Genomic DNA, 18,728 nt, shown 5'->3' with positions numbered 1-18,728 from the left:
GAGAGGCTGTGTCAGAAGGAGAGAGCCATTTTTTGGTCATGGCGAGGAAGGAAAGTTTGGTAGTAACAAAAAGATCATGGATGTAGGAAAGTTTGTTGCAGACAGAGCAAGCGTTCCACAGAGCTCCTGTTAGTGGGACAGGGCAAGTGGGGGCTGGGCGAATGGGTATAAGGTTAGAGAGGTTACGGAAATTTGTGATAAGAGCGTGGATGGGCGATAGAACTGACTGTGGGGATGTGGTGAGGAGGACCAGGATTTGGAGAGATATCATCAGCAGTGAGAAGGAGCGGAGAAAGTGTTAGCAGGTGGAAGCAGGACAGGGCATGAGTTGGTTGTCTTTGCTTGGAGACAGGATTGTATGTTAAGGAACAGTTTTGAGGAGGAGGTGAGATGGATGGGGAGGATTGAAGAAGAGATGAACAGTTCTTTACTAGGAGAAAGGATTAGGGGAGTTTGCAGAAAGTGAGGAATTATAGGGGTGAAAGTGAAAACAAACATAAACATTGTTTACAGTGACTGGCCAGTTACATTCAGTTCCCTTCTGGTTCAATTCTGGTTTTAATTCTAAATTAATCTTCACACTTCTAGGACACACTTATAGGAATCACACTGCAGACTAAAGTCAATGCAGACTTGTTCTCTGCAATATATGTACAACTAAGTGCATTCAGGTGTGAAGCAGAGAGGAGTGGTCTCTGCTCATCTTGGTCAGAGAATTAAGAGTGGACCAGATGCATACAATCAAGCCAGAGTAAGCAAAGTCATAAATAACACTGGTATGATGGTTCCCTTTGCACAATTATTTACAGGAGAATTTTGCAATTTTATTTGACATGTTTTTAACACTAAGGTTCAGATACGGCTTTAAAAAAGGCAAATACTTGCAATACAAGGCAATTTTATTGCCAACTACAAAATTCAAGGAATAGTTTGATTGAATAGTGTGAGTGCGTACACTTTTTTGTATGTGTTAATGTAAGAGAAGGGATTTCCAACCTACTCAGGTGTTCTGTCTTTTAGGTACCTACGCAATGAAGCAATAATCAGAGAGACACACGCTCGTTGTCTGTCCAAATAGTCTCTGGTCTTTTATTTTTAGGGCTGGGCTTATAAAGGCCCAAGATCAAAAGGAAATGTAGAGTTACATAATAAATTGGCACAAATGAATGTCTTATACAATAAGTTGAAAAAAAAACATCCTGGGATACAAGATGGATGAGGTGAATGAATGCGGGGAGTTGTTGTTCATGTCTGCGGTTTTATGGGATGTTGGCTAGAACTACACATTTTTGGGTGTTTTCGGACAAATACAGATGTCCTTGACATATTCTGGGAAATCTTGACCAGAGTTATATAGATATCCGGGAAATGGTACTAAATTCTACTGAGATGATAACGTTATGCAAGACTTGTTTTTTAAGCTATTTTTCTGATATTTAACAAAATGAAGATTAACCATTTCTTTAACAGAACTGCTATAATTTCGTTAACAATTCCCCTCTTTTTATCATCTGATCTACCTTGCCCTAGCTGATTCCTTCCAATCCCTAGGCCTGCAAGATAGCCCTACTTCCCAAATACACGGCTTTTCCTATGTATATCATGGGATACCAGTCCTGCTGCGTATCCTGTTGTGAATTCTGTGGTCAAGCTCCCTCCTGTGGTCATGAGTGGTACTTCGGCTGGTTCTGTCTATGAGCTTCCGCTGGTGGATGTGAGTGGGGCTGCGGCTTCTGAGTTTCCTTCCTCAGGTGACGAGGTTAAGTCGTTAGGTGCTGCTCTATTTAACTCCACCTAGTTCTTTGTTCCTGGCCTCCAGTCAATGTTCCAGTATTGGTCTGGCTCTCTCCTGGATCGTTCTTGTGGCCTGTCTGCCCTGCATAAGCTAAGTTCTGCTTGTGTTACTTTTGTTTGCTATATTTTCTGTCCAGCTTGCTATATTGGTTTTTCTTGCTTGCTGGAAGCTCTGAGACGCAGAGGGAGCACCTCCGTACCGTTAGTCGGTGCGGAGGGTCTTTTTGCCCCCTCTGCGTGGTTGTTTGTAGGTTTTTGTGCTGACCGCAAAGCTATCTTTCCTATCCTCGGTCTATTCAGTAAGTCGGGCCTCACTTTGCTAAAATCTAATTCATCTCTGTGTTTGTATTTTCATATTAACTCACAGTCATTATATGTGGGGGGCTGCCTTTTCCTTTGGGGAATTTCTCTGAGGCAAGGTAGGCTTATTTTTCTTTCTTCAGGGCTAGTTAGTTTCTCAGGCTGTGCCGAGTTGCATAGGGAGCGTTAGGCGCAATCCACGGCTACCTCTAGTGTTGTATGATAGGATTAGGGATTGCGGTCAGCAGAGTTCCCACGTCTCAGAGCTCGTCCTATGTTAGTAGCTATCAGTTCACTTTGTGTTCTCTTAACCACTAGGTCCATTGTGGTTCTGAATCACCTGTTCATAACAGTATCCATTCAGACTATACTTGGTTCCAGGCCTACCTTTCCCTTCGCAGCCCTATTTTTATAGGAACCACTATATAAGGGGATACAGATATGTATATGGAAATAATAATAATAATAAACATTGTTAATATATTAATATATATGAGTGAGTATAAAATCTAGAATATAGAAAATAAATGAATTATCCTATTAGTTGTCATAATCAGGAAAAGTCCATATAAAGTTCTTTTGTTCTTTTGGTCAAATAGCTCTCCATGGGCTTTCCGCAGTGCATGCAATCGGCCAGGTCCACGGATGTTTGCTTGTTGCAGAATATGCATTCAGGTTGGAGTGCAGTTATTGAGGTAGTCATCACTTGGGTTTACTTTATTATCAAGGTAGTCATCACTTGAGTTTGCCTTATCTCAGAGTCAGTATCGATTTTAGCTTTACGTTTACCTGGAAAACATTTGCAATTAGAACTAAGAATTTTCATTATTTCATACACAGGTTAAGGCTATGTTCACATTGCGTTAATGGGACCGTGCTAATGAACAGCGTTGCACGGCGAAATTAAAGCCGTGCAACACGTCCGTTAGCGCGCCCATTGGCAGCAATGGGAACGCGCATCGCTAGCACGTGCCATTTTCGGCACGCGCTAGCGATCTGCCGGTGTTTTGTGACGCGCCTCGGACCCTGCTTGCAGCATCTGCGGCGCGCCTGAGGTCCGTTCGGGGATCTGCGAGAGCGGGGATGTTAAACGCGACCCCGAAAAAGACAATTGCGTTAGCGCAATCCGCTAGCGCTTAGCGCTAAACGGATTGCCCTAACGCAATATGAACCTAGCCTTATAAGTACATATAAGGATTAAATAAATATAGTGATTACGTATATATGAAGATTAACTACTTACAGAATAGTTTTATCATCACCAAGAGACTTTTAAGCATCATCCGTCTGGAATATCAGAGAAGCAACACCAAGACAGAAAACCCCTGGCAGATTACCTACACTGCATGGGCGTCCCCAATTATGCAGGTATCAGCACACTGTACAGGTACCCCAGTTTTGACATCTGTCTTAGTCATGTTTCTCTGGTCTTATATAATGAATAACATCAAACCCCCACAGGCAGAGTTTCAGTAAATCTTAATGTTTTACAATGACTAACAGCAAACATATAGAGGCTTAGAACTGTTTGTGAACTGAATAAACAAACATTTATCAAGATTGTGTCACTATGAGCATTGTATGTCACATCTGTAAATGTTTTACAAGAAATGCAGCTTTGTGATTGTCTAAATGCATTCGGTATACAGTATTTCAATCTTGTTTACAAATCGCCATTTGTATATTCTCCATTTGTACATTTGAGGCAGACAAAGTTAAGGCTCGCAAGGAGAGAAACAAATATAGTGGACCAAGCTATATTTTTAATGAACTACTGAGGCAAAGAAACAGCATTGCTTTATCAAATTTATATGAAGTGTATTATGTTCAATGTTAGCAATCAGGCAACACAAAAAGGAGCTTTTCAAGTGAGCTCTTTAAGGTACACAAATGTTATGAAGTGTTTTACAACAAGGATGTGGTTTCACCAATGGGGGGTACCTTTTGTAAAAATAGACTAATGCCATCACAGCCCACCTTGACCAAACGTCGCCGGCCTATTACAGTACAAATCACGTTCACCCTGGTGATCTAGTGGCAATTAAACAAGAGATATTACAGGAGACAGAGTTAAGAAGTAGGCCCAATGGAATGCCATGCCCAATTCTCCAATGCGGGGTCCTTTTTGGACTGATTAAAATAGTGCCATCACAGCCCCCTAGACCTAAATGCCCCGTACAGACCACTTTCACCCTGGTGATCTACTGGCAGGACCTGGACAGATTGCAGGAGACAGAGTTAAGAAGTAGGCCCAATGTAATGTCATGCCCAATTCCCCAATGTAAAATTCTTTTTTTTTTAAATAAAAGAGTGGCATGACAGCCCCCTTGGCCAAAATACACCGTACAGTACACGTTGACCCTGGTGATCTAGTGGCAGGTACAGGACAGATTTCAGGAGAAAGAGTTAATAAGTAGTCCCAATGTAATGCCATGCCCAATTCCCCAATGTAAAATCCTTTTTTTTTAAATAAAAGAGTGCCATCACAGGCCTCTTGGCCAACATGCACTGTACAGAGCACGTTCACCCTGGTGATCTACTGGCAGGTACAGGACAGATTGCCGGAGACAGAGTTAAGATGTAGGCCCAATGTAATGCCATGCCCAATTCCCCAATGTAAAATCCTTTTTTTTAAATAAAAGAGTGCCATCACAGGCCCCATGGCCAACATGCACCGTACAGAGCATGTTCACCCTGGTGATCTACTGGCAGTTGCAGGACAGATTGCAGGAGACAGAGTTAAGTAGGCCCATGTAAAGCCATGCCCAAATCCCCAATGTGTTGTCCTTTTTTAAAAAATATAAAAGACCGCCATCACAGCCCCCTTGGCCAAAATGCACCATACAGAGCACGTTCACCCTGGTGATCTAGCGGCAGGTCCTTTTTATATTGCAGGAGACCGAGTCAAGAAGTCTGCCCAATGTAATGCCATGCCCAATTCCCCAATGTGTTGTTCTTTCTTAAAAAAATAAGAGTGCCATCACACCACAGCCAAAATGCACCATACAGACAAATTTCACTCTGGTGATATAGTGGTTCTGGATGAGGAGGATTAGGATAAGGAGGAAGATAAAAAAAAAAAAAAAAACAGACCAAATCTGGAAGCGCATACCCATGTGTGGTTCTGAAGAGGTGCATGAGAATACACCTCCCCAGAAGAGAGAATGTATTTGAGGTTATGTTTCACTGTTTTCACTAAGTGGTGTACAGAAGACTTTCCCAATCCAGCCATTGTTCATTTTTATAAGAGTCAGCCAGTCAGGATTTTCAGTTGACAGGCGGATACGCTTACTGTTATAATTCCACCAGTGGCACTAAAAACCCTCTCTGACAGAATGCTAGCAGCAGGGCAGGCCAGGACCTCCAATGCGTAGAGAGCCAGTCCATGCCACGTGTCCAGCTTGGATACCCAATTATTAAAAGGCACAGAGGAATCACGGGGGATGCTTGTATGATCTGCAAGGTACTCCCTCACCATCTTCCCAAACATTGCACTTCTTGTGACAGCAACCCTAGATCCTGTTCTTCCTCCTCCTCCTCATTGTATACCAATCCACGTTGAGAAGGCATGAGGCTAGGCTGAGTGTAATCCACCTGTACAGGTCCTTCTCAAAAAATTAGCATATAGTGTTAAATTTCATTATTTACCATAATGTAATGATTACAATTAAACTTTCATATATTATAGATTCATTATCCACCAACTGAAATTTGTCAGGTCTTTTATTGTTTTAATACTGATGATTTTGGCATACAACTCCTGATAACCCAAAAAACCTGTCTCAATAAATTAGCATATTTCACCCATCCAATCAAATAAAAGTGTTTTTTAATAACAAACAAAAAAACCATCAAATAATAATGTTCAGTTATGCACTCAATACTTGGTCAGGAATCCTTTGGCAGAAATGACTGCTTCAATGCGGCGTGGCATGGAGGCAATTAGCCTGTGACACTGCTGAGATGTTATGGAGGCCCAGGATGCTTCAATAGCGGCCTTAAGCTCATCCAGAGTGTTGGGTCTTGCGTCTCTCAACTTTCTCTTCACAATATCCCACAGATTCTCTATGGGGTTCAGGTCAGGAGAGTTGGCAGGCCAATTGAGCACATTAATACCATGGTCAGTAAACCATTTACCAGTAGTTTTGGCACTGTGAGCAGGTGCCAGGTCGTGCTGAAAAATGAAATCTTCATCTCCATAAAGCATTTCAGCCGATGGAAGCATGAAGTGCTCCAAAATCTCCTGATAGCTAGCTGCATTGACCCTGCCCTTGATGAAACACAGTGGACCAACACCAGCAGCTGACATGGCACCCCACACCATCACTGATTGTGGGTACTTGACACTGGACTTCAGGCATTTTGGCATTTCCTTCTCCCCAGTCTTCCTCCAGACTCTGGCACCTTGATTTCCGAATGACATGCACAATTTGCTTTCATCAGAAAAAAGTACTTGGGACCACTTAGCAACAGTCCAGTGCTGCTTCTCTGTAGCCCAGGTCAGGCGCCTCTGCCGCTGTTTATGGTTCAAAAGTGGCTTTACCTGGGGAATGCGGCACCTGTAGCCCATTTCCTGCACACGCCTGTGCACGGTGGCTCTGGATGTTTCCACACCAGACTCAGTCCACTGCTTCCTCAGGTTCCCCAAGGTCTGGAATCGGTCCTTCTCCACAATCTTCCTCAGGGTCCGGTCTCCTCTTCTCGTTGTACAGCGTTTTCTGCCACATTGTTTCCTTCCAACAGACTTACCATTGAGGTGCCTTGATACAGCACTCTGGGAACAGCCTATTTGTTGAGAAATTTCTTTCTGGATCTTACCCTCTTGCTTGAGGGTGTCAATGATGGCCTTCTTGACATCTGTCAGGTCGCTAGTCTTACCCATGATGGGGGTTTTGAGTAATGAACCAGGCAGGGAGTTTATAAAAGCCTCAGGTATCTTTTGCATGTGTTTAGAGTTAATTAGTTGATTCAGAAGATTAGGGTAATAGGTCGTTTAGAGAACCTTTTCTTGATATGCTAATTTATTGAGACAGGTTTTTTGGGTTATCAGGAGTTGTATGCCAAAATCATCAGTATTAAAACAATAAAAGACCTGACAAATTTCAGTTGGTGGATAATGAATCTATAATATATGAAAGTTTAATTGTAATCATTACATTATGGTAAATAATGAAATTTAACACTATATGCTAATTTTTTGAGAAGGACCTGTATACAGTGGCGCTCAGTGACCAGCTATGGAATAATGCTGCAGATTAGGACAACAACCACTAAGTTGTCATGATAAACCTATGAATAAAATTATAAATAAATAAATACGTGCAGAAAACCATATAGAAAACCCAAAAGCTTTTACTTGCCGATATACAAGTACCTTCCACATATAAATATTGCACCTCCCCTATTTACATACAATGGGTTTAGAAACAATACACTATAACTCTACGCGGTGGAACCTGAACAAGAAACAAACATATGCACTATTGTAGAGTGTACGTATATGCTGCTGTTCAAATGGCCATATTATATATAATCAATAGTCTTAGTAGGCCAGACTGCGGATGCCCAGTCAGAATGGAAAAAAACAGGAGACTATGAGTCTATGTTATGAAGAAGGGAGAGATCTCTCATGCACCGTGGAAAACAGCGAGCAGAACAACGGAGAAAGTAAAAAGAAGAAAAAAAAAAAAAAAAAAGGAAGAAAAAAATCCTGTGGAAACTAAATGTACTACTGTGACACCGCCCCGGCCGGTGCCGGGTGTTGCAAAGGATAGAAGTAGCAGCGTGGGACAGACGGGTTAACCGGGTCGGAAACCCGCTGTACGAGCCTACTGTTACCTTAGATGGAGCTCATATACTGCCGCTGGCTTTTCTTCAGTATACCTCCACTGAAGAAAATAATAGATCCTGGGCTGTTGGTGTGGTCGCGGCTTCCAGGCGTTCACTGCTTCCTCGCGTCTGCGATCTTCGGAGCAGGACCTGCCGTGACGTAACCAGTCATATGGAAAGAGGAGTAACTTGAAGACTGAACATTCAGTAGGTACGGGTCGCCTCGTGGCAGTATATGAGCTCCATCTAAGGTAACAGTAGGTTCGTTTCCACAGGATTTTTTTCTTCCTTTTTTTTTTTTTTTCTTTTTATTTTCTCCGTTGTTCTGCTCGCTGTTTTCCACGGTGCATGAGAGATCTCTCCCTTCTTCATAACATAGACTCATAGTCTCCTGTTTTTTTTCCATTCTGACTGGGCATCTGCAGTCTGGCCTACTAAGACTATTGATTATATATAATATGGCCATTTGAACAGCAGCATATACGTACACTCTACAATAGTGCATATGTTTGTTTCTTGTTCTGGTTCCACCGCGTAGGATGTTACATTAGTCTGACATTCATGTCCACTCCTGAAGTCTTATGTGTGAAGTCTGACCTGAAATTCGACTGCCTTGTTGCTGTTGGTAGTCAACAATGGCCCTCTTCTGCTCACAAATCCTTTCCAACATACGTATGCAGCAATATTAAAACACAGAAACACCAGAGATCACTAAAAATACTTCTGTAAAAAAATATAAAAATATTAAAATTACTAACTAATCACGGTGCTCTATGAACATTGGTGACTACCACCACCAAGTATGAGAAAGAACCAACAACCCTATGGACCGCCAGAGGAACCCCACACAGGTGTTATATCACAAAATATCTTTATTGCAAATTACTCATGACAACCATTTTAAAACAATAGATATGTACGCGCAACAGGACATATAAGATGTTTAATGACTACCTGGTATCGAAATAAATAGTCCCATAAAGTGAAACCAAGATATAATTAAATGTCCCTCATAAAAAAGCAGTGTACCCCAATCCACCGCATATTACACATATCCATACCAAAATACAATATATAAGGTGCTATGTGTTGTAAACCGACAGCAGGCAAAAACATGTGCTCAAATTCATAAAGTGCTAAGTGCAGAGGGGACAAAAAGAATAGTGGTTATATACCTTTAAGGGTTATAAACCAACAGCAAGCAACATGTGCTCTCATTTAAATAAAGGACCTGGCAACTCTTAATGTATATACCGAATATATATATTTTATGTCCCTCCTGCACATAGCACTTTATTTATGTAACATGCAGTGGATTGGGGTACACTGCAGCGTGTGGGGACATCACACAACAGTCGGTGAGCAGGAAGCTGAAACCACTGCTGTAGCACGGCAAGGGCGGCTGAAGCTGTAGCTGACTTTCTAAAATGGGCAGACAGACGGCATACTTTCGCTCCTGGTAGCTTTTCAGAAAACGTTGAACCATGAGGTTAAGCACAAGGTCCAAGCAAGGTACGTGTGTGAGCTCACCTTGCCTCAGAGCCGCCACCAGGTTACGGCCAGTGTCACACACGACCATGCCTGGTTGTAGGTTCAGTGGTGTCAGCCAAACATCTGACTGTTCTTTCAGCGCTGTCCACAACTCTTCTGCACTTTGCGGTTTGTCACCAATGCAGATTAGCTTCAGCACAGCCTGTTGCCACTTGCCTGAGGCAGTGCTGCAGTGCTTCCAGCTTCTGACTGATGTTACATAGTTATTACTTATTAAGGTTGAAGGAAGACTTTAAGTCCATCTAGTTCAACCCATAGCCTAACCTAACTTGCCCTAACATGTTGATCCAGAGGAAGGCAAAAAAAACCCCATGTGGCAAAGAGTAAGCTCCCCCTTGGGGAAAAAAATTCCTTCCAGACTCCACATATGGCAATCAGACTAGTTCCCTGGATCAACACCCTATCAAGGAATCTAGTGTATATACCCTGTAACATTATACTTTTCCAGAAATGTATCCAGTCCCCTCTTAAATTTAAGTAATGAATCACTCATTACAACATCATACGGCAGAGAGTTCCATAGTCTCACTGCTCTTACAGTAAAGAATCCGCGTCTGTTATTATGCTTAAACCTTTTTTCCTCTAAACGTAGAGGATGCCCCCTTGTCCCTGTTTCCGGTCTATGATTAAAAAGATCATCAGAAAGGTCTTTGTACTGTCCCCTCATATATTTAAAGAGAAGTTTTGGCGTGCACTCAGTCTGCTAGAGGCGAGGTGCTGGTGTAATGGACCAATTGGTCCTAAGTAATAATAAATATTTGTAATTCACCGCACACTCTAATTAAATTCTGTACAATGAGTATATGCAAATAAAATGTGGATTTATTTATACACTTGGGAGCATAACAGAATAAAGCAGCTCATGTGATCTGACACAACGTTTCGGCTCCTCCGGAGCCTTTTTCACGTGATCGCTGTAAATGAAACATATATACACCAAGTAAATAAACCAAAAAATGATAATAATAAAGGGAGAAAAACAAGAAGAAAATATGTACAAAAGAAAAAACATTACAACATCCTAGTGTCCGTGTGATGTAGACACTTTTGTTAATATAGTCTTATCTCTGGATCAATGTAGAAGGCTGTTGGACTGTCGCGGGGAACAAGACAGGGATCACTTGTGGTACAAACGAGGCGGCTGGGAGAAACAGGGGGGGGCGGGAAGGGAAGGGAAAGGGGGAAGGACGGGGGGGGGGGAAGAAAAGGGGAAGAAGGGGAAGGGGTGGGGGGAAGGAGAAGGAGGAGGGAATTCCTGAGATAGGCATCATCCACAGAGCAGCATGAATATAGGATGGCAAAAACATGGGATGACAGTAATAAAACATACCTTATTCCAGTGTGAGAGGAACATACGAATGAGGGAAAGAGATCCCAATGGTGACACTTACACTGTAAGGAACAGTGGAATATAGTTAGTATAACCAAGAAGAAGGTAAATGTGCCCAAAGATACAGACGAAAAGGGTACCTAATGAGGTTGCAACGGCCTATGATTGACTGCTGGCCAGATGAGGGTACTCTGTAACGAGAATAGTATGTGGGTACCGCTGTGTATATAAGTGTATATCAATGTATATCAATGGTGATCAGTGGTAAAGGTTTCAGGGGAAACCTGACCCTAGATGGTTACCTGTTTCAGTCGCTGTGCTAAGCGGCGCTCCCGCGCCCTGCTAGTGCTGGCGTGTGCTGCACATGGTAGGGGTCCGGCTTAAATGTAGTACCGTACCGCTGTACCGGAAGTACGCGGTCCGGACCGGAAGTGACGTATCGCCAGTGATACCCATGGAGTGCGCGTGCGCTGCCGGCGCCATTGTAACCTAGTCTATCTGACCATCAGGGTAGCTGGTGTAGTGCGCAGGCGCATAACAGCGCTGGGTAGCCTAGGAATGTACGTACGGGTGTGCGGTACGGATGTGCGGTGGTGTCACAATAAATGCTAATTAATGACCACCATGTAAATGCATATGATGTATAAGTGCTGAGATGTACAGAGACACAATTGGGTCTGTAAGTGGGCAAAAGGGATCTGGTAACTACACAAGGGGATGGGGTAGCCTACAGAGAAAAGGGGAATATATGAAAATGCAAGAGAAAATTATCTAGGGTACCAGTGAGGGGTAAGGGCAAACTCACCTAGTGCCATAGTACCTTAGCGGGTCTGTAGGGTAAAAAAGGAGAGGATAGTTAATAACATGCTCATGATAGCCAGTCTATTTCCCTATTAAGCCCTTTAGGAGTAAGGGTATCTAATTTATGTATCCAGAACGTTTCACGTGATTTGAGTAGTTTTATGTGGTCTCCCCCTCTTCTGGGACGGGGGACACGCTCGATGACCTGGAACCTAAGTTGGGCCACTCTCTCATCTCTGCATTCCAATAAGTCTATTATCTTAAAACCTGCAGACAAGGGGGGAGCCATTGTAGTGATGAACCGTGTTCATTACATACATGAAATAATCCGCCAATTATCTGACACTACCACATATGGTATTATACCACGAGACCACGAGACCCGGTTGCCACAATTAGTAACAAAATTCGTAGAGTAATCGATACATATCTCGGACGTCATATCATTGATCAGAAAAACGGCAACTTACTTAATAAATCCTCATCCAGTCACACCGGTTTTTTATGTATTGCCTAAGATTCACAAATCACTACAAAATCCCCCTGGTAGACCTATAGTCGCCTCAACGGACTCAATCTTGTCCCCACTATCTGTATTCCTAGAAAAAATCATGACACCATTGATCAAATCAACCCGTTCTTTCCTCCTTGACACTGGACATTTTCTTAAAGTAATAAACCAACTTGGCACAGTTCCATCAGACAGTACCCTTGTCACTATGGATGTCAATAGTCTGTATACCTCAATCCAGCATACTAAGGGTATAGAAGCCACCGGGTACCTATTACATCAATCCTCCCTGTCGGGAGAAGCCATTCAATTTTGCCTTGACTTACTCCATCTGGTACTCTATGAGAACTATTTCTTATTCGAGGACACTTTTTACGTACAGAAATGCGGCACAGCAATGGGCTCAAATGTTGCGCCAGCCTATGCAAATGCCTTCATGGACCATTTTGAAACCACTCACATATTTAACAACAACTCGTTCCAACAATATGTCATAGGATATCACCGTTACATTGATGATATCTTTTTTATTTGGACAGGCACTCTAGACTCTCTCAAATCCTTCCATGTTTTTCTCAATTCCATTTTCCCTGAACTCCAGTTCACCATGCACCAGAGCACTGAATCTGTACCGTTCTTGGACACCATGGTTCTAAAAGACAATGAGGGGCACCTTTCTACCGATATCTATTGCAAACCCACAGACTGTAACAGTCTCCTGCATTTTACCAGTTGCCATCCGCGAACCATGAAAAATAGTTTGCCAAGATCCCAATTCAATAGGGTAGCACGCATTGTCTCAGATTTCACTACCTTGAATGATAGATTGGATACAATGGCAAAAAAATTTCAGTCGAGATGCTATCCACCTAAACTCCTCAATCAAGAAAAAATACGTACTCTAGCACCTTCATCTCCTTCCCCTCAGACGGGATCAAAAGAAAGGATCCCCTTTGTACACACGTTCCACCCACTTATGCCAAAAGTATATTCCATTATCAAGAAACATTGGCCACTACTTACGAAAGCCTTTCCTAAAATTGCCCCCTTTGGGGAACCGGCCCTGATGTGTACAAAAAGACCTTCCAATATCAAGGACAGACTAATCAGAGCGGATATCGGCAGTGCACACCCTAATACTACACAAAGGTTCCTTACAACCCGACGCAACGGTACCTTCCCTTGTTTAAACTGCGCAGCCTGTTCCAACATCATTAAAGCAGACAATATAACCCATCCCAGGACTGGGAAAACGTATCCAATACGTGGTTTCCATACATGCAATTCTAACTTTGTTGTCTACTTAGTCAAGTGCCCATGTGGTCTCCTCTACGTGGGGGAGACCACACAACATATAAAAGACCGCATCGCCAGCCATAAGTCCACAATTAGGTGTGGCAAGACATGGCTTCCCCTGCCGGATCATTTCTCAATGTACAATCACACAGTGGCCCAACTTAGGTTCCAGGTCATCGAGCGTGTCCCCCGTCCCAGAAGAGGGGGAGACCACATAAAACTACTCAAATCACGTGAAACGTTCTGGATACATAAATTAGATACCCTTACTCCTAAAGGGCTTAATAGGGAAATAGACTGGCTATCATGAGCATGTTATTAACTATCCTCTCCTTTTTTACCCTACAGACCCGCTAAGGTACTATGGCACTAGGTGAGTTTGCCCTTACCCCTCACTGGTACCCTAGATAATTTTCCCTTGCATTTTCATATATTCCCCTTTTCTCTGTAGGCTACCCCATCCCCTTGTGTAGTTACCAGATCCCTTTTGCCCACTTACAGACCCAATTGTGTCTCTGTACATCTCAGCACTTATACATCATATGCATTTACATGGTGGTCATTAATTAGCATTTATTGTGACACCACCGCACATCCGTACCGCACACCCATACGTACATTCCTAGGCTACCCAGCGCTGTTATGCGCCTGCGCACTACACCAGCTACCCTGATGGTCAGATAGACTAGGTTACAATGGCGCCGGCAGCGCACGCGCACTCCATGGGTATCACTGGCGATACGTCACTTCCGGTCCGGACCGCGTACTTCCGGTACAGCGGTACGGTACTACATTTAAGCCGGACCCCTACCATGTGCAGCACACGCCAGCACTAGCAGGGCGCGGGAGCGCCGCTTAGCACAGCGACTGAAACAGGTAACCATCTAGGGTCAGGTTTCCCCTGAAACCTTTACCACTGATCACCATTGATATACATTGATATACACTTATATACACAGCGGTACCCACATACTATTCTCGTTACAGAGTACCCTCATCTGGCCAGCAGTCAATCATAGGCCGTTGCAAACTCATTAGGTACCCTTTTCGTCTGTATCTTTGGGCACATTTACCTTCTTCTTGGTTATACTAACTATATTCCACTGTTCCTTACAGTGTAAGTGTCACCATTGGGATCTCTTTCCCTCATTCGTATGTTCCTCTCACACTGGAATAAGGTATGTTTTATTACTGTTATCCCATGTTTTTGCCATCCTATATTCATGCTGCTCTGTGGATGATGCCTATCTCAGGAATTCCCTCCTCCTTCTCCTTCCCCCCACCCCTTCCCCTTCTTCCCCTTTTCTTCCCCCCCCCCCCGTCCTTCCCCCTTTCCCTTCCCCCCCCCCCGTTTCTCCCAGCCGCCTCGTTTGTACCACAAGTGATCCCTGTCTTGTTCCCCGGGACAGTCCAACAGCCTTCTACATTGATCCAGAGATAAGACTATATTAACAAAAGTGTCTACATCACACGGACACTAGGATGTTGTAATGTTTTTTCTTTTGTACATATTTTCTTCTTGTTTTTCTCCCTTTATTATTATCATTTTTTGGTTTATTTACTTGGTGTATATATGTTTCATTTACAGCGATCACGTGAAAAAGGCTCCGGAGGAGCCGAAACGTTGTGTCAGATCACATGAGCTGCTTTATTCTGTTATGCTCCCAAGTGTATAAATAAATCCACATTTTATTTGCATATACTCATTGTACAGAATTTAATTAGAGTGTGCGGTGAATTACAAATATTTATTATTACTTAGGACCAATTGGTCCATTACACCAGCACCTCGCCTCTAGCAGACTGAGTGCACGCCAAAACTTCTCTTTAAATATATGAGGGGACAGTACAAAGACCTTTCTGATGATCTTTTTAATCATAGACCGGAAACAGGGACAAGGGGGCATCCTCTACGTTTAGAGGAAAAAGGTTTAAGCATAATAACAGACGCGGATTCTTTACTGTAAGAGCAGTGAGACTATGGAACTCTCTGCCGTATGATGTTGTAATGAGTGATTCATTACTTAAATTTAAGAGGGGACTGGATACATTTCTGGAAAAGTATAATGTTACAGGGTATATACACTAGATTCCTTGATAGGGTGTTGATCCAGGGAACTAGTCTGATTGCCGTATGTGGAGTCTGGAAGGAATTTTTTTCCCCAAGGGGGAGCTTACTCTTTGCCACATGGGTTTTTTTTGCCTTCCTCTGGATCAACATGTTAGGGCAAGTTAGGTTAGGCTATGGGTTGAACTAGATGGACTTAAAGTCTTCCTTCAACCTTAATAAGTAATAACTATGTAACATCAGTCAGAAGCTGGAAGCACTGCAGCACTGCCTCAGGCAAGTGGCAACAGGCTGTGCTGAAGCTAATCTGCATTGGTGACAAACCGCAAAGTGCAGAAGAGTTGTGGACAGCGCTGAAAGAACAGTCAGATGTTTGGCTGACACCACTGAACCTACAACCAGGCATGGTCGTGTGTGACACTGGCCGTAACCTGGTGGCGGCTCTGAGGCAAGGTGAGCTCACACACGTACCTTGCTTGGACCTTGTGCTTAACCTCATGGTTCAACGTTTTCTGAAAAGCTACCAGGAGCGAAAGTATGCCGTCTGTCTGCCCATTTTAGAAAGTCAGCTACAGCTTCAGCCGCCCTTGCCGTGCTACAGCAGTGGTTTCAGCTTCCTGCTCACCGACTGTTGTGTGATGTCCCCACACGCTGCAGTGTACCCCAATCCACTGCATGTTACATAAATAAAGTGCTATGTGCAGGAGGGACATAAAATATATATATTCGGTATATACATTAAGAGTTGCCAGGTCCTTTATTTAAATGAGAGCACATGTTGCTTGCTGTTGGTTTATAACCCTTAAAGGTATATAACCACTATTCTTTTCGTCCCCTCTGCACTTAGCACTTTATGAATTTGAGCACATGTTTTTGCCTGCTGTCGGTTTACAACACATAGCACCTTATATATTGTATTTTGGTATGGATATGTTGGATATGGATATGGATATGCATTTACCTTCTTCTTGGTTATACTAACTATATTCCACTGTTCCTTACAGTGTAAGTGTCACCATTGGGATCTCTTTCCCTCATTCGTATGTTCCTCTCACACTGGAATAAGGTATGTTTTATTACTGTTATCCCATGTTTTTGCCATCCTATATTCATGCTGCTCTGTGAATGATGCCTATCTCAGGAATTCCCTCCTCCTTCTCCTTCCCCCCACCCCTTCCCCTTCTTCCCCTTTTCTTCCCCCCCCCCCGTCCTTCCCCCTTTCCCTTCCCTTCCCCCCCCCGCCCCCCCCCCTGTTTCTCCCAGCCGCCTCGTTTGTACCACAAGTGATCCCTGTCTTGTTCCCCGGGACAGTCCAACAGCCTTCTACATTGATCCAGAGATAAGACTATATTAACAAAAGTGTCTACATCACACGGACACTAGGATGTTGTAATGTTTTTTCTTTTGTACATATTTTCTTCTTGTTTTTCTCCCTTTATTATTATCATTTTTTTGTTTATTTACTTGGTGTATATATGTTTCATTTACAGCGATCACGTGAAAAAGGCTCCGGAGGAGCCGAAACGTTGTGTCAGATCACATGAGCTGCTTTATTCTGTTATGCTCCCAAGTGTATAAATAAATCCACATATTATTTGCATATACTCATTGTACAGAATTCAATTAGAGTGTGCGGTGAATTACAAATATTTATTATCCCTCATATATTTATACATTAACATAAGATCACCCCTTAGTCTTCGTTTTTCCAAACTAAATAGCCCCAAGTGTAATAATAACCTATCTTGGTATTGCAGACCCCCCAGTCCTCTAATAACCTTGGTCGCTCTTCTCTGCACCCGCTCCAGTTCAGCTATGTTTTTCTTATACACCGGAGACCAGAACTGTGCACAGTATTCTAAGTGTGGTCGAACTAATGACTTGTATAGAGGTAAAATTATGTTCTCCTCATGAGCATCTATGCCTCTTTTAATGCATCCCATTATTTTATTTGCCTTTGTAGCAGCTGCCTGACACTGGCCACTGAATATGAGTTTGTCATCCACCCATACACCCAGGTCTTTTTCATTGACGGTTTTGCCCAGAGTTTTAGAATTAAGCACATAATTATACATCTTATTACTTCTACCCAAGTGCATGACCTTACATTTATCCCCATTAAAGCTCATTTGCTAATTATCAGCCCAAGCTTCTAGTTTACATAAATCATCCTGTAATATAAAATTGTCCTCCTCTGTATTGATTACCCTGCAGAGTTTAGTGTCATCTGCAAATATTGAAATTCTACTCTGAATGCCCCCTACAAGGTCATTAATAAATATGTTAAAAAGAAGAGGGCCCAATACTGACCCCTGTGGTACACCACTGCTAACCGCTACCCAGTCCGAGTGTGTTCCATTAATAACCACCCTTTGTTTCCTATCCCTGAGCCAGCTCTCAACCCACTTACACATATTTTCCCCTATCCCCATTATTCTCATTGTATGTATCAACCTTTTGTGTGGCACCATATCAAAAGCTTTTGAAAAGTCCATATACACTACATCTACTGGGTTCCTATGGTCCAGTCCGGAACTTACCTCTTCATAGAAACTGATCAAATTAGTCTGACATGAACGGTCCCTAGTAAACCCGTGCTGATACTGGGTCATGAGGTTATTCCTCTTCAGATACTCCAGTATAGCATCCCTTAGAATGCCCTCCAGGATTTTACCCACAGTAGAGGTTAAGCTTACTGGCCTATAATTTCCAAGTTCAGTTTTCTTCCCCTTTTTGAATATTGGCACCACATTTGCTATATGCCAGTCCTGTGGTACAGACCCTGTTATTATGGAGTCTTTATGGAGTCAGACACATCTGACTGATGTGTTGATTTCAGACATGATTTAAAAAATAGCCAGACTCGGGAAGATCTCACAGGTGGAATGGCAACTTCACTCATGTTGGTGTTACTGGGAACGGATGCACGCCTTCTGTCTGTGGCCACCATACTGCTTCTTCCTGCATGTTGGGTGGATATGCCTCCTTCCCCATTTGTGCTGCTGTCCTCGCTATGCCTATCCTACTGCCAGGTTGGGTCAGTCACTATGTCATCCACCACCTCGTCTTCCATATCCGCACCCTGCTCCTCATCCTGACTTTCTGGCAATTGTGTCTCATCATCGTCCACCTCTTGTGACACTTTTCCACCATCGCCTTCGTGTGACTGGGGCTGGTCAAAGCTTTGGGGAGCTCTACATGCGATCGCATCTTTCCCCACTTCAAGTTGACCAGCAGAGATTTCTGAA

The 18,728-nt window shown here is 43.1% G+C and overlaps 2 long non-coding RNA genes across 4 annotated transcripts in view; one reads left to right on the top strand and one right to left on the bottom strand.

The window, feature by feature from the left end:
• Window positions 1-823: 823 nt before the first annotated feature.
• LOC138680729 (uncharacterized) overlaps window positions 824-18,728 on the bottom strand; it is a 99,952-nt gene continuing 82,047 nt past the window's right edge. Inside the window, exons 2-5 of one of the 3 annotated variants that reach the window (XR_011321754.1) lie at window positions 11,610-11,634; window positions 10,805-10,866; window positions 8,521-8,646; window positions 824-2,883 (exon numbers count right to left, since the gene is read on the bottom strand). This is a non-coding gene — a long non-coding RNA (uncharacterized lncRNA). The remainder of the gene's footprint in view (window positions 2,884-8,520; window positions 8,647-10,804; window positions 10,867-11,609; window positions 11,635-18,728) is intronic. The other 2 variants (XR_011321755.1, XR_011321752.1) reach the window with 2 other exon arrangements.
• Window positions 13,757-16,629, top strand: LOC138657950 (uncharacterized). The gene is made up of 3 exons (XR_011317272.1): window positions 13,757-13,785; window positions 14,529-14,590; window positions 16,485-16,629. It is a non-coding gene; the product is annotated as an uncharacterized lncRNA (long non-coding RNA).

This window comes from Ranitomeya imitator, chromosome 1 (genome assembly GCF_032444005.1).
Source record: "Ranitomeya imitator isolate aRanImi1 chromosome 1, aRanImi1.pri, whole genome shotgun sequence".
Lineage (NCBI taxonomy): Eukaryota > Metazoa > Chordata > Amphibia > Anura > Dendrobatidae > Ranitomeya > Ranitomeya imitator.
This window is presented reverse-complemented; position numbering and strand designations above follow the sequence as displayed.